Raw genomic sequence first — 12,092 nt, forward strand, 5'->3', positions numbered from 1 at the left:
AATACTTTATGCGGAAACATTAATACCAAAGTCTAATACCATACACTTTTATTTTTTCGATTACACTATTAATTTAAAACCTACTTTTGACTCTCATCTCTTACTATGTTATAGCTTTATTTATTAACTACACGTGGTTTCAAACTGCATTCAATTTGGAGCTTTGTAGCTCAAGTTATGGCAGCTTTCCCAAACTTCACCTGTGCTGTTTTCAGGGAGCGCGCTAAAGCGCCTCAACTGCTTGCTTTAGCGCCCAGTGGCAACAAGGTTAGCTCTTCACAGGTATCAGCGCGCTTTAGCGCTCCAATTGGGCGCTTTAGCGCCCAATGGCAGGGGACTTTCCTATGTCTCACGTTTGCAGCGCGCTTAAGCGCCCACATCAGCGCGCTTTAGCGCTCAAGGGCAGGGGGAATTTTCTCTGTTTTCTGTGTGCAGCGCGCTTAAGCGCCCATGTCAGCGCTTTAGCGCCCTGCACCAGATGCAGAAATGTTTCTCCCCAAGTTTCTCTGGCTCATGCAATCCAATTCCTAACTCCAATCAACCACAGATTTTGACACGGATAAGAGGGTAATCCCATCTCCAATATGACGTATGACACGTCCCTATTGGACCATTGTGGAGGAAGATACGCTCTCCCAAAGTTTGCCTAAAACATGCCTATTTTTCGAAAATTTTCTAGAGTCTCCTCTGTTTATACAAGGATTCCCCAAGTTTGGCCAAGGCAACCTAAGACATCAAGGTATATAAAATCATATGGGTGGCACACACAAGGACCAACAACGCCTTGGGGCACTTACAACCCATCACAGTTTATTTTACATATACAATATTTATTAGGTTTCAAATATCAAACTCAGTTACACACGTTTGTTATCCGTACATATAATCAATTTCTAAGATAGGCTATAGCCCTTCACATTGCATTATACATGTTTCAACTACATCATAGGTGGCTATGGACAATTTCTATGCTCACACAGGGTATACAAATAAGCCAAGGCATAATTATACATCAATTTTGGAAGACTTACATATAGTCATGAATATACAAGGGCATGGCATTTTCAACATGCACAAGTTCATGATCTATATCCAAAACATTAAACCCTATGCTAAGTGTATCCAACAGAATCCTCTAACATGCTATGCCCTCCATATGCACCTCATGTTCCACTCCTCCAGGCTCAACCTAACCTGAAATAATGTCCCCCAAACACGGGGTGAGATATACAAATATATCTCAGTAAACCAAGGGTACTAGAGGATCACTCCACCCCATGGCTCACTCAATGTGCAACAAATAACATAGTATGAAATGCATGGCACACAATATCACAAACAACTGGGGACAAATCCAAGAACATCCACATCAAGATTCCGTTCAAAGACCCCATCGTATAACTCCCAGAATCTTCCTGGTGCCTCTCCCATGGTTGAGATGACCCCATGGCAAAACCCAACTGGAACTCCTCATGAGCCCTATCCAGCGGAAGTCTCACGTTTGGATCATCCTGGTATCGCTCCCAGAGTCGGCCCCACAGCAACAACCCGACCAGAATCCCCAAAGGATATCTCCAGCGGAAGTCCAAACCAACACACATCAACTGGCCAGAGATCAAACAATTCACACTCAACATGCTCCAAGCATGTCACACAATCAAGCAATAAGTCATGAACATACATATTCACACCATATTCAAAAACACAAATTCCAACCACAACCTTCCACTAGGTGTGGTGGAGCACACAAGGGACTAAACCCAAGTTCCAAAGGTTTACCTCAACTCTGAAGCCAATGCTCCACAACGTAAGCTCCAAGCTTAATCCGCTTCCATAGCGTCCGTGAGAGGCAACCTGAATGATCAACAATCATGATCATCAATCAATTCCAAGACGACAATTCAATTTCCAAAATACTAATACCCAAACTCATTCAATTAGGCCAAAGGGTTATTTACACTTATTGTTCCTTATGCATCATCATAGGCCAATTTACCACATACTCAATACATCCAATATTCTTCCAATTTCACAACATCATACCAACCTATCATCCACTTAAACACCACTTACACTCATACAACACCAATTATACCATTTTTATTTCATCAAACCAACCATGACCTCAATAGGTCGAATTGCTCATGCCCATCAATCTAGGGGTATTCAATCCAATTCAACACTCATACTCATCATATAATCATATTACAACATCATACAACAACTCACCACACAATCCTCACACAATTCAACTTCACTATATCATGACCCTCAAATTTTCTAAGTTATGAAATCCATATTTTTCCTCAATAATTTTTATTGCATTTCTAGCTAATACACATCATTCTAAGACACATTCATGTACAAACTTTTCCCAATAGAGTTCTCTAAGCACATCAATCAACTAAGCCCTCTTTAGGGTTAATAATTCAAATCATATGATTCAACCATTTAAATACAAGGAAACTCACCCAAATGCAAGGCACAAGGCTCCTTCCAAACATACTCCACCATTGGAGCACTTAGAAGCTCCATGAACACAAATCTACAAGCTTGAGCCGCGGCCTCGGAGGGGAGATTTCGCAAAATAGAGCTAGATTCAAGGCTTGCCACTAGTGCCAATGTGTTTAGAAGACCATTTCCATCAAGTTTCAACACAAACTTTGCTAGATTTGGTGGAGAAATGATGAAGTTAGGAGGGAGACAAGTTTTGGACAAAACTTGCATGAAGAACAATGGGGAAGGGCTGTGCGCACGGGAAGAAGAGGGAGGGAAGGAGAGAAAGTGTGAGGAAAAAGTGAGTTTGACTCACTTAAGTCACAGGCGGGTCCCACACACGTTTTAACTTTAATCAATCACCAAATTTTGACTACAAATTCATGACCTACGTATTTTTCTCGTTCATGTCATATTTTTGTTTCTTAAAAATACTGATGAAAATTTCACGCTTATCGGTACACTTATACCGCAGTATTTTTACACCAGGAAAATCACTATTCATCAAAATTTTTGACACTTGCCTATCCACTCGATTTTTCGTCCTGGATCCATTTCCGGCATTATTTTTATCATTTGAGATCTCATACTCAATTTCTCATGCCTCAGATTACGTGTTTGGTAAATTACCATTTTGCCCTTGGTACATATTTTGACCCCAATTTCAGGATTTTCGCTAATCCTACCCTTTTAATTCACATTATAACATATAAATTCATCTTTAGAATCACGAGGTGTTATAGGTACCAAAATGCTGATTGATGAAGCAAATGTTGATTTGGCAAACACAGAGAAATTGAGTTGACTTACCACTCTTAATCTGCAAAGACATGAAAAACAATTGCCAGTTAGGCTTATCTTTGTTCATGAACAACAATAAACAATTGCCAACCTTTTTATAGAAAAAAGTCACTCGAAGGAGAGTACAGTGCTTGCAACAGCGTAAACATGGGCAAAAAAAAACTGAAGGCATAATGAACTGTTTGTGAAATGTTAAATGAAAATATTTGTGGATTTTATTTTGTAAAAACATAGGGATTGGAAATTCAACTGAGAAAGTCTTACATTAATTGGGAATGGACTAAATGAGCATAAATGAAAGGATTTGCATTAATTGGATTAAGATGTGGTATGGTTTGTGTAACGTCCAGCCGCTTTAAGGATCAATTTCTGTTCTCACAAATTAACACAAAACTTTTCAAAGTACTTTGTTTTCACTCACACATTGTTTGAAAAAACTTCCTAGGAGGTCACCTTGGTCAAGCACGCTTAACTATAGAGTTCTTCTGTTCCGGACTTCCGGGCCACCAAAAAGTAGATGCATCTTGTTAGTATAGGCAGTACCAATTATGAGCCGCTCATTGTCTGTACCTCTTTTGCACCTGCAATCACTTCATGCCCTTGCCAGCCCTTGGGATGTTAATACCCACTAGCTTCCACCTGATTCGTCCTCGAACCACACTGTACTGACAGAAAGGCCTTGCTCTGATACAACTTGTAACGTCCGGCCACTTCAAGGATCAAGACTGTCCCCACAAACCAACACGAGAATTTTTAGCATATTTTGTCCTCACTCACACTTCTTAAGAAAACTTCACAAGAGGTCACTCATCCCAGAATTGTTTCAAGTCAAGCACACTTAACTGTGGTGATAATGATGGTTACAGTGATTGTAGTAGTGGTGGCTGCGGTGGTGGTGGTGACGGTGGCATGGTGGTAGTGATAGTGGCGATGGGTGGAGGTCAAGGTGATGGTGGTGGAGACAACAACAACGACAATGGTAGCGGTGGTGGTGGTGATGATAGTAGTGGTGGTGTGATTCATAGAGACAAGTGTTTCTAATTTTGTGCCCGGGAACAAAAAAGCAGAAATTTTTTCATTTTTTTTATTCCCCAGCACAAAAATTAAACTGGTTCATTCCGGAAACAAAAAAATAAAACGGTTTTACCAAACGAGTTTTCTATCCATTTCTGTTCCTGAGAACAGGAATTAAAAAAAAAAACTCATTCTGAGAAGATTGTCATGCACAGCCTAAAACACTCTCTTCAGGTACTGAAATTGCTTCTAAGATGTGCTTGGTGACTCCTTTGATCCTATTTTTCATGCTCGAGATCGTATTTGCCTCGATTCATCTCAATTTACCTACAAAACAAGGAAGAATAATTTATATTAGTTCATAATTCGATTTTCATGCTTTTCAACCAAATAACCCTAAGTTTGCATGTTTTGACTAGATAATAATGTGATTTAATAGTTCACATTTAACTTCTTAATCTCACTTTTATCCAACGATTTAATTTATTAGTAATGTGTTTTGTTAAATACAAATGGATGAACAAATAAGACTAGTTGTAATATTTCTTATTTTTTTTTATTTTTTTTTTTGATAACAATATTTCTTATTTTCATATAAGCGGGATTAACTTACAATAAGAGGATAAGAAATGTTACACTAATCTTAAAACAAATTTCAATTATTTATCTATTTGCATTTAACGGTTCTATTTTATTAAAGATGTGTATCAATAACATTAGCTACCATTGGGATTAATGACGAAAATTGAGTTTTTTTTTGGGAATTTGTAAGACTTTAAAAGCAAATCAATCGGTGGATATGGATAATGTAGTTCAATTTAATAATTATAATTATAATAATACCTTAAAAAATTGATTTTACCGTTGAGATTAAGAAAATTAAAATTAGTTTATATTTAGTTTTATAATGAGTTGAAAACATATTTTTATTTCTAATTTTTAAAAAAAAAATAGAAATAACGTTTTTTACCTTATGAATATTTTTAAAATTACTGCTTTATAGTTTTTTATTTAGAAAACTTATTTATTATCTTAAAAAATTTAAACATAATTCTTAATTTCAAAAATATTTTTTCAACTCTAAACAAATGTTATTAACGGGTCGATCTGGAAATCGGTGAACCTGTCATATAAACGGTCCGATTTTTATATTGGACCGGCCATGAAATGGAACCGATGCGACCCGGCTAGTTTTTATAAAAACCAATGACCTGGTCGGTTCAACCGAAGACCCGACCCAGTTCATTAAAAAAAATTGTTCTTATCAATTGATGTCTTTCTTTTTTCACTCTCACACACAAATAGTTTGTTTTCTTTTAAAATATTTGAGTGATCTGTTGCTTATTGATTTACCTATGTTATGTACCTACAACATTAATATTTTCTTGATTATGCAATATGCAGAAAATTTTGATTAGATTTATAGTTAAAGATGTCGTCTACTGAACCTGAAGAATCAGTATCACAAATATTATATATTTGATTGATCTTGTTGGACAATGATGTAATTTATTGTTTTTTTCATATTAAAATATTTGGAATTGACATCATTTTTATAGGTATTTGAGTATATTTATAATTTTTTTAATATAAATTATAGATTTACATATATTTACTGTGTCATGCAATTAAATCAATAATCTACTGGTTCAACCAATAACCTAATAATCCAATACCTCGATCGAGTCATCAACCGAGCTAGGTTTAATAAGATTGCTATCAACGGCTATAGACTACAGAGAGACATGCCAATTTGTTTTCTATCGTTAGGTAGCAATCGAGAGACATCGAGATCTTTCACAAAAGAAATAAGTGGGGGTACAATGGCAGCAAGAGCAATGGTCGATAAGATTGAACCAATAGGTTGGGTAAAAGAAAAAAACCCAAAGCAAATATGGTTAGGGTTTCAAAAAATTCAAACCTGAAATGAGATTGAACTAACTCCTCAGCTACAATGATGTCAAACTAGGTGGTGGGTTGTGACTTGTGACTCTTGTGACTATACCAGCTCTCATGGACAACTCGAAGTGCCTCCAACAAAGAAGAGTCGAAATGGAGAGAAATATTTGGGTATGTGTTATCGGTCAAGGACGATGAGAAATGTTGAGGAGAGAGAGTATAAAGAGTTACTTTTGAATAATTAGTAAAAAAAAAAAAAATTAACATGCAGGCCTTGAAAACTTTAAGAGCAAGCATTTCGTATAGAGCCTGAAGCCTTTTAACTAAATGAACTTTTATATAAGTACAAGTCTGAATTCAATAACAAAAAAAAAACAGATCAGGCCATGCCGATGAAAGCCAGGCCCTGACCTTATTATCTCCCCTAGCTATAGTGCTACGATAACCTTGTAATAGTCGGACAACATTGCCACTAGCGCCACAATTTCTTATGTAGGATAGCTGCTGCTCATCACTTCTATCCAATTTATTGTCTCTTTCTCCTCATTAGATGATGGACCCTAGTTTTATTAATTTAAATTAACAATATTTTTTAAAATAAAATTAGAGAAGAATTCATCATTAACGAGTCTTAAAAAAGTTGACACGAACTTTACGAGAAAGAAAAAGGGGGAAAAGTGATGGGGGAAAAAATGTAACTTGTATTATTAGATGTGAACCAAATACTTGTTTTTACATTGTTCATATCTCTACGGTGAAACAATTCGATTTAGTGCCGAACAAGTCTAGCTAGTCCATCCTTTTAGACCCCACCCTCAACCACTCAACTTTTTATCTTTTTACTAATCGTATTTGTTGACAACAACTTACTTCCTATTAATATAAGTTTGGAGAAATAAACTAAAAATATGATGAAATTATCCGTAAAAATACGTAGAATTAATATAACATTTTTTCAATTATCTAAGAGTATAAGTAACATCACATTATTTATTTATTAAAAGTATTAAATAATTTGTCATTTATAATTATTACTACCATATGCGACTCTCACAGCCTTTGTAATCTTTAGGCTAGATGACGAGTTTTTGACCCTTTTGCCCCTAATTAAATAATTAATAACCAATTTGCCCCTCCCCCAGAACTATCCACCATCCTACCCCCATTTAGTCGATTATGTTGCACTTTTAATCGACTAAATGGGCTAAACTCAAAAATTATGAAACGCGAATTTTAGTCGACTAAAAACTCACCTTAATCGACTGAATTGTTTGCACTTTTAGTCGACTAAGCACATTATTTAGTCGACTAAAGATCGCGAAAAACCCTATATCCAGACCTCTCTTGGGCTTATTTTCAAAATATTCGAAATCAAAACTTCTCTCTTGGTCTCTTTCTCTTGTTTGTCAGCTGGGAACCTTCCAATCACCCTTCCATTTCATCCCACCACCTCTAAGACATAGTAATTGTGAAATCATTGTCATTTTCCTTTATTTCTCAATTGTTTCCCCCAAATCCGAACCCTAACCCCTAAAATCTGATTCCTACCCCCAAAATTCGTGTGAAAGATGAGCTCAAGTCCAAACATGTATGTTACCATGATTTACTATGATGGAAAGCATTATGAAGGCCCCAACAGTGTTCAATTTGAAGGAAAAACGAAAATGTTGAAAATCAAACGGGGCACTACGTACAATGAGCTGAAGGGGAGGATTAACCAAAAATTGGGGCTACACGGCAGCCATGGCGTTCAACGGATGATCGCCAGGGTAGAGTCTACAGTTGGTAAGGATGCTATATTCTACATTGGTAATGATATATGTGACGATGAAGATGTGGATTGTGTCATAGATGCAATTGTGGACCGAAAATTTCAAAACTTTATTGAGATATATGTTGAAATAGACTGTGGTCAATCTTCATCTGCACCTGTGCATGGAAGTAGTCAAAGTCAAGAAGACAGAGTGGTCGGTTTATCTGCACCTGCACCTGTCTTAAGTCAGATACCACTGAGGGAAATAGACGAGGATGAGGATGGGCATGACGAGGATATGGACAGTGAAGACGATGGTGAACCCGAGAGTGTTATTCCGCTGGGTGACACCTCAGATACGGACGTAGAGGGGAATTTTGACGTTGATACTAGTTCAGGAAACTTGAGTTCCCAGGTTATGCCACCGCTCCGTGTTGACCCTGTTAGCAGTGGTAAGATTGTAATATAAAGTTTTAATTTTGCATATATATATATTTGTGTTTTCTTTCGTACTGACGGATAAGTTTAAATTTGGACGTAGGGTCTGAGATTGAGCCATTTTGGAACGACAGCCCACACTATTCGTTCATTAATTGGGCTCACCCTAATGATGAGACAGAGATATTGTATGGCGACGATGACATCCACGGTGGCTGGCATTTAGGAGATCCATTATATTTGTACCAGGAGTTTCGAACTAAATCTGAAATGCAACATGCTGTCAAATTATATTGTATGAAGTCTCATCGTACTGCTGTGGTGGCAAAAAGTGATGACCATAGATTTGTGATGAAGTGTCGACACCATAATGATGGTTGTCCCTGGTACGTGCGGGCTATGTTGCCCAAGAATGGAAATAGTTGGGTTGTTAGTAAGTGGGGTAAAAAACACACCTGCCTAAACCAAGGCCTTACTCGGGACCATAGACAGCTGGATTCTGATATAATCTGTGCAGCCATTATAAGTATGTATTACATTCATTTTTGTTTATGGTTTAATTTTTCGGTATATTTATTGATTGTGTTGACTTCGAATTTTGTATAGGTATGTTAAAAGAAGATCCATCCACGAAACCAGTTCTTATTCAGGAGAGGGTACAAAGTTTGTATGGATACAACATATCTTATAGGAAGGCTTGGAAGGCTAAAATGAAGGCCATTGTGAAGTTGTTTGGCGACTGGGAACTGCCACACTTCTGTTTGGGGGTTCTTTGTCATCTTGCACTGCTCCAGTAGACGTTTTCCAAACTTATGATTATACCCTGTGGTCTTCTTCAAGGTCACATTACCCATGGGAACATCAAAATGCTCCAATATCCTCTGAACAAGACAAGCAAATGGAAGTGCACCCTTGTGTTTGGCCTTATACATCATCCAACACACGTAGTGCCTCCAGTTCACCGAAGTACCATGTCGGATAGCCCACATGATGGGAATGTCATGCTCCAACACCCTGGAATGATTGAACGCTCGCGGAAACAAAATGTGGGTGATGACATAGTGTAGTATGCGGAACTCCACAGTAAGCAACCCCACCGTATAGGCAATGTGTTGCCCACGGACTCTCCTCTGCTCCTGCACGACATCACCGTGTGTATATCCTGGAAGTATGGTCCCGCTGTCTGCGTCATATTTCACAGTCTGCGCAGAATCAAAGTCATACCCCAGTAACTCCAACCATACCGAAGCCGTCATGATGATGTCCACCCCGCAGACCCTAGACCTCAGCTCACCGTGATGGTAGCTGAGATTATGGTAGAAGACCCGTACATGCAGCTCACAATATGAACACGACAGTTCAGCCAAGGTCCTAAGATGTGATTCCTCCAACCACCTCACAATGTTAAAACCTTCTTGTTCAAAAAAGGCTGTATCAAGTGATTTGGCCCCACAAATCGGTCGGTTAACAAAGTCACGGACAAAAGATTCATGAACCACCGGGTCATTCTCGAACAAGTATCCGAATGGGAGGTCCACAGCAGCGGGGTCTTCCTCTTGTGGCCTTGACGAAGACGGATGGTCTTGTCGTAGCTTTTGTCGTCTCTCATTTCCAGTGCTAGACGATCTTCTACGGCCAGCCATGGGAACAACTGTACCTACAATGCAAGTGGAAACAAAAATCAATGAACAATAACAATATCAAAAAATTTAAAATTCAATATAAAAAACAAAACCTAATCCTAAAATAAAACAGAAATCAGAAACCCAATCCCTAACCCTAAAACAGAAACAGAAACCCTAACCCTAACCCTAACCCTTACCGTACACCCTAAAACAGAACACAAAAACCCATTCCTAACCCTAAACACTACAACCCAAACAAAACAGCAACGTAAACCCTAACCCTAACCCTAACATAACCCTAACCCCTAAGCCTAAGGCACCACATCAACCCTAACCCTCACCCTCACAACAAACTTAGCACCCTACCCCTAACCTAAATCCACAAAACCGCAAACATAAATCAAATGCATGAAGAAAACCAAAAAAAAAACTAAACTTAAAACCAAATGCAAGTCAGAATACGTTACCTAAATGTCGATTTCGCAAGTGTGAACCAAGGAAGCTTCAATCGCACCTTCAAGGGTTGAGATTCGGACTTGGTTGGAGAGAGGGGACGGAATGCAGCCTTTTAGTCGATTAGGGTTTGAAAATAACCCCATTTGCGAAATGGGGGGGTTTTTAAAAAACCTGATCTGCGACATTTAGTCGACTAAATAATGTGCTTAGTCGACTAAAAGTGCAAACAATTTAGTCGATTAAGGTGAGTTTTTAGTCGACTAAAATTCGCGTTTCATAATTTCTGAGTTTAGCCCATTTAGTCGATTAAAAGTGCAACATAATCGACTAAATGGGGGCAGGATGGTGGATAGTTCTGGGGGAGGGGTAAATTGGTTATTAATTATTTAATTAGGAGCAAAATGGTCAAAAATGACTAATAGATAGACATGATCATTTATTCTAAAAAGAACAATAAAATAATGAGAAAGTTAGATCAATGATTTTCTTGGATTTTGTAATTTGAGTTTTATGGTCAGGCTGAATGACTACATGATATCACATCACATGAATATACAAAAACAGAAAAACTATCAAAAGAAACAAAAACAAATGCAGTGCTTATACTAATTTATTTTTTCATTAATATCATTAGATTGACATTCTTATTTTTTTATAAAAAATTACATTCGTAGTTCTTGGTTTATGTATTAATTTTATAATTTGGTGGAGTGTGGAATGAGACGCGTGTATTCTTATAAAATGTATCTTTTCATGTGTAATTTAACATGATCATGTCATGTGGGAGGATCTTAACCATTAATAATTAAATTAACGGTGATGATTGTGTAACTTCCTATCCTTATTTTTTTTTCCTCCCTTATCACCATTAACTCACCCATGTATGGTTATGATTGCCCCACATGACATAGTCATGTTAATTAGCACATGAGAGAATCCACTCCCATTCTGTAAGAGATAATGAACAAAAAAGCAAATAAAGAAAAAGGGAAATGGATCAAAATCAAGATTATTGTTCTAACACAAAGTGAGCTGTCTAACTGAGCCCTAGAATGCACTGACACGCGATTTCAAAATAAATTTGCGTGTCGGTGTGCTTTGACACATGTCTGATATGCGGTCAACATTTGGGACATGCGGTCAACGCTTCGACACGTTTTTTCGACACGCAGTCAATTTTTTTCGACACGTGATCAAAGTTCCGACACGCATTCAACACATTTTTTTTAAGGTCTAAATTTTTTTTATTAATTAAAAAAAAATTAATTTATAAGTCAACTTTTTTCTATTATGGAATTTGACATAAAAAATTAACAACGTATGAAAAATTATTTTTACTTTATATTTATGTTAAGAAATTTGAATATTTGATTGATTATATGACTTATTGTGGACTGTTTTATGTATTAAATATAAATTATATTATATATCAAAAATATTATTTAATATCAAAACGTGTCCTGACTTGTCGGAAAATAACATTATTTAAAATTAATCTGTCGACGTGTCGTATAGTGTCTTGTCTCGTGTCGATGTGTGTGTATCGTAGTCTGAGCCTGCAAAAACACATGAAAAGCAGTTGCTAGTTAACTTTATGTTTGTTCTTGATA

The sequence above is a fragment of the Gastrolobium bilobum genome, unplaced genomic scaffold (assembly GCF_033153095.1).
Source record: "Gastrolobium bilobum isolate Gb01-03AN ecotype WA unplaced genomic scaffold, APGP_CSIRO_Gbil_v1 utg21117, whole genome shotgun sequence".
In the NCBI taxonomy this organism is placed as follows: Eukaryota; Viridiplantae; Streptophyta; class Magnoliopsida; order Fabales; family Fabaceae; genus Gastrolobium; species Gastrolobium bilobum.